The sequence below is a fragment of the Phodopus roborovskii genome, unplaced genomic scaffold (genome assembly GCF_943737965.1).
Source record: "Phodopus roborovskii unplaced genomic scaffold, PHOROB, whole genome shotgun sequence".
Lineage (NCBI taxonomy): Eukaryota > Metazoa > Chordata > Mammalia > Rodentia > Cricetidae > Phodopus > Phodopus roborovskii.
The window spans coordinates 1,738,699-1,743,985 of NW_026126432.1; the positions used below are offsets into that span (position 1 = coordinate 1,738,699).

Genomic DNA, 5,287 nt, shown 5'->3' on the forward strand with positions numbered 1-5,287 from the left:
CAATATCAACATTTGCTCTGTATTCTGCCTAACTTAACTGTGTGAATCTTCTTCAATGAGAATCCAATTTAAAACATAAAATGAAGGCTCAGAGCATTGAAGTAAAGAAATTCCACTGAGTTTCGATTGGGTCCTGTACCCACATACTAAGTGTGCTGTGATATGCACATTTAGCACTAGAACTAAAATAAAGAAGCAAAGACACAAATAAATGTAATAGGAAACTCATGTGAACAGTATCAGGTATGTTTCTCTATTTCCTGATTGCAGATGACATATGATTACCAATGTGGTATGTGATCCTGCTATCATGCTTTCTCTTTGAGGTAGAACTTCATTTATCTGAGCATTTTCAAAATGGCTTCCTTTTTCATTGGCTTCTTTTCATGAATTTAGTGGCAGCAATAAGAAATGGAAATAGTATTTGTGAAAAGAGTTCATTATTACTATTTACAATGACACAAATGCAAAGTTATGTGCTAAAGTTAAAAAAAGAAAGTCATGAAAAGAGGACCAATTATCTGATTATTACTGTAAAGGGAAGACCTATCTGATACATTAAAATTGAATGATACTACAGTTTTTGAGTGGAATGAGGTTGGTTTCATGGTTTCAAATTGGAGAAGTTTTTTTCAACTTTAAAGATTGGGTTTATTTGGAGAAAACAAAAAAACCCTCATCTCAAAGTATGGGGCTTTACATCTCAAGACATCTTCCAAATAATGTCTACAGATTACAGATCATTTTCATAGAAAATATTTTTGTACACATTTTACATGTATTCAGGAGCAGGACATAAGTCAACCCCTGTTTTTATTTTAACAGAGGAGTAAAGTAAGAGAGTATGGGACAGAACAACTTTCTTTTGTATGCAACTATCTGGAATGAAGAGGGCAAACCAATTTTTCACTGTCTAAAACCAAAGTTTTAAAAAATAATTTCAATGGTGTGTCTCTCTAAAAGCCCACTTCCTAGCTACTAGCCAATCAAGTCCACTGGATAAGTGACTTGCTATGCCCACTGCTGCAGCCCATGAAATCAACACTCTTGCAGAGCAGGTCTAGGTTTGCACATTAAGACCAGGTCTTATTTGCTTGCAGGTACCCTGATGTCCCACAACAGGGAAGCTTGCTGTCAAGGTGCAGATACAACAGACAGCTCAAGCTAGTGTGTTCAAGATAAAAATGTCTGTGAGAGCAGGTATATAGGTGTGTGACTTTACAGAGACTGCTTTTGGAAGGCTGAGAGGGTCATCAAGAACATGAGATGGCCAGAATGACATCATTTGGAAAGAATGTGGATATATTCAAACTTTTAGAAAGGACAGATTTTTTTAGAAGACTGGAATTTCCCACAACCACTAAGTGCTTCTACATCCAGGAAATCATTGTTTTATTCATATGTCTATTGGAGGGCTCACCATTTCCCTTGCTACCACAGGATAAGAATTAAAGGTAGAACTCCCACTCTTCTTTGTACCTTTCTCTACTGTCTAACTGATGTAACTGAGTCTCACTGTCACTACATTTCTGTTGAATGGAGGTGCAAGCACTAGTCACAAAGGTGGCCACTTGGTATCATCAGAACACATAACTTCCCCTTTCAAAAGCAATAGCCACATCTCTCTGGCTACGATGCTGATTCTCCAGTTACTTCAATACTTTAAAATGCTGCAGCAGCATGCAAAATAATTTCATTTCATTAAAAAGTAAAAGTTAAGAAAGCTCTTCAGGAAATGGTGAGTTTCATTTTATCTTGTCTGGAGAGAGGTTTGATTTGCTCTTGAATCTTCCGGGGTGGAGACTAGAAGAAAGCACAGCATGTGGAGTTAGTTCTACTCATCGTGGTCATCTCCCTCTTTCTCATCTTCACTATCCATGGAGAGAGCCGCATACTTGCTTGAAGAAGCAAACATGGAGGTTGGGTTCTTCTCATATTTCCTTGGTTCAGATGCAGATCTGGAGTCTGGATCTTTTTTACCATCTTTCCTATCTAACTCTATCCAGTGGTTTTTGTTCCCTCCATCTCCAGGACCATGACTTGAGATTCCAATTTGGCCTTTTGGGATACTTACCCCATCTATTTTATTTTCATCTTTTCTTGATGGTCCATCCTCAGAGAGTTGAACTGGAGCTACTTTCCCTCCACCACTTGTAGGGGACTGCTGCTCTGTGTCTGAGCTCTGCAATCAAGCATGAGGGTTAGAGCTTCAAGCACAAATTCTCCTTTGGTAGAAGATCTGGCATTACCTTTAGAGGCTGATCAGATTTAGAAGGTTTGGAGGTTGGAGAGTGGCTGTCTTCTTCCTTATTGGGGTTTCATTTTCTAGAGACTTCTCACTCTCTCTCCTTCGTGTATCCTGGTCTGACTTACTTCGGCCACATGTGCCTGAGGTCCCAGTCTGAAATGACTCACTTCCAGTCCTCGACCGTTCCCATTCCTGAGTTTCTTCACTTCACCAACTTGGGTGTCTCTCCCGTGGCCCGCGGTCTAGTTTCGGCTCATCCAGCTGCCATTCGACTTCTCTTGCTCCTTTTGTAGCCGCTCTTTTACTTCTGTTTCTCGAACAGGTGTGTTGGCAGGCTTTTCCCCTCCAAAGACAGAAGCTGCTCTACTGGACTGGGACGTGCTAGCAGAGGAATCATCTTCCTTAAGAATACTCTGAGGCTTTAGATTCAGTTTGGGTCTTTCCCCGGAGGCAGGGGGGGGGGGATCTATCATTGCACCTATAATCATCCGGGGATTAATCATCCCTGGAGCTGCAGAACTGATTGTCCCTTCTGTCATACCAGTCTTCATAGTGGCCCCCACCTCCTCTGTAGTCATCATCCCTGCCGTACCCACTACCAAATGCTCTTCTGCCACTGCCTATTCTGGAGTCATAGCCTCGGTCATAGTCTCTGCTGCCTCGGCCATCATAGCAATCATGTCCCACATAGTGATCTATATCTCTGCGTGGGCCATCCTGATACTCATGGTGATATCCATCCTAATAGCGGTCTGAATCATAATGATCTTGATACGTGTCTCCAAAGCTACCATCTCTTCTAGGTGGATAGTCATCAGAGTTGTCTGTTGCAGGATGGGCTCTCCAGTATGTGTTTGTTTTTTCAGAATCCTGATTTCTATCTCGACCAAAAGACTGATCACCCTGGTCTTTATCCTGTGCTTGATCAGCAAATGTCCACTTGAATTCACCTGTTACCTAGAGAATCTTCACTGAGACTAGGAGCACTGAGCAGAGAATCCAGGTCTTCAAAACCTGTTGGGTTGCTGGGTTTATGTGGTAATCATACAGCGTTGATATTTAATCCTCTAAAGAATTCCTTAATGGAGTCTTCTGTTACATCATAGTGATGGGAGATGTCATTCTGTATATGTTTCAGGAATGCAGTGTAGGGTGATGATTTGGGAAGACAGCTCCAGTCAATATTGGGTTCCCAGGCAGCCTATAGAATAATGGGAATGATGGAATGGTCAATTGGAGGTGCCCTATACACATCATCATCATTCCTATGCAAGTTGTTGACACATCTCCTTCCAGGTCGCCTGAATCATTAACCCACCTGACTAGTTTGGGCATGTAGGTGCTTCCTCTAACAGTACCCCCATCCTCAGCTAGAAAGTCTGTTAGGGAGATGGTCTTCCCCATTTTATTCTTCTTTTTTGCTGAGGCCACCATGTTGGGACAGGGAGAAGGAGAAGTCATTTTGATGGGAGAAATAAAGTATTAGTTTAACCAGGAAACACTGCATTGTATAGGCATCACAATTAAGGTAGGTGCTTTTAGTTTTAATTTCTGTTACATAAACTAAATACAAATTAAAAATAAGAAAATACTCCCTATTGAAAATAAAGGGATGCCTTCTTTTACTAGATTATTTACTTTATAAAATTTGTTCATACATTTTTTTCTTTGAAATGCACATTAATATCTTTAAAGTCTAAATATGCCTCTAACTGGCTTTGCTACTGAAGATTGCTTCTCTTAAGGATCTGAGAACTATTGCTTTGGGATGAAATCATCAAGAAAAATAGTTCTCCTGTCTCAATTTTTGTTAGAATGCTGGGATTCTCACTTCAACTTTGAAAACTACCTCTTGCCATAAAGATATTTTTTTCCTAAAGTCTACTAAATAACAGAAATAATCACCTCAATTTCTGAAATGAATTGAAGATGAACAACCAGTGCTATCTGATATTTTGTCTGCTTACTTAAGCATCAGTGTTACCTTGAGGATTTGTTTACAATGCCTTTTATATGCTGAATTATATGATTATGTCTCTGGCACATCTTAGAATTATTATCAACTACTTGAAAGGTCGGGAATCCACCTGTCTGGGATCAGCTTCTTAGGTATGTGGAAGCATGTTATTCTCTCTGTGATGTCTTGGTAGATTGCTCAGCTATGACAAATATCATTATATCCATCTATGATTTCCCAGTATGATCTTCTGATGCTCAGTCTATTCTTGTTTCATAATTACTAATAATAAGAGTGTGTGAGGGGGATGTAATTTAATGAAAGAATAAAAAATGTAGCTGTTTTTGAAGAGCAATTTATATAAGCATAGTACAGCAACCTCAAAACTGTTGGTGCAGGATGTTGCAACATCTTGCCAGCATCTAAATTTTGTCTACCATGAATGCTCTTATTGACTCTTATTTACATCATTCAGTTTTACATGGCCAATTTTCACATGATAGAGATTTCAGAACTGTAAACTACATATATACTTGGTCTGATTAACAATCGAAAACTGTATACAAAACAACTATTGACTTCCTCACATAGCAGGAAAACATGAGCCAGTAAAAGCATACTGAAAGTCACACTACACAGACAAACAGTAAGTTCTCCAAAATAGAGGACCCTGAAGTCCATTATTACATGCCATAGTTCAGGGGTTCTCAACATTCCTAATGTTAACAGTTCCTCATGTTGTGGTGACCCCCAACTATAAACTTGCTTTTGTTGCTACTCCATAACTGTTATTTTGATACTTCTGTGAGTTTTAATTCAAATATATGATGTATGCCAAATCTGATATGTAACCTCAAAGAAGTCATGACCAACAGGGTGAGAACCTCTTCTGTTCATGGTAGTCTACCTATTGCCCAGTTCCCTGATCTCTTACATTGTGCTCAGTATATTGCTTTGCCAATTCTTGTTAGTAGTTAATTCATTTATTTTCTTCCATACTTCCATTATTATACACACCAGTCCACTAAAGTGAGGATGTGAAACGAGCTAGAAAATTTGTGAGCTGAGTATACCACCTGAAG

The 5,287-nt window shown here is 39.3% G+C and overlaps 1 pseudogene; it reads right to left on the bottom strand.

The window, feature by feature from the left end:
- Positions 1-1,834: 1,834 nt before the first annotated feature.
- On the bottom strand, positions 1,835-3,682 carry LOC127223146 (eukaryotic translation initiation factor 4B-like; annotated as a pseudogene).
- Positions 3,683-5,287: the final 1,605 nt, after the last annotated feature.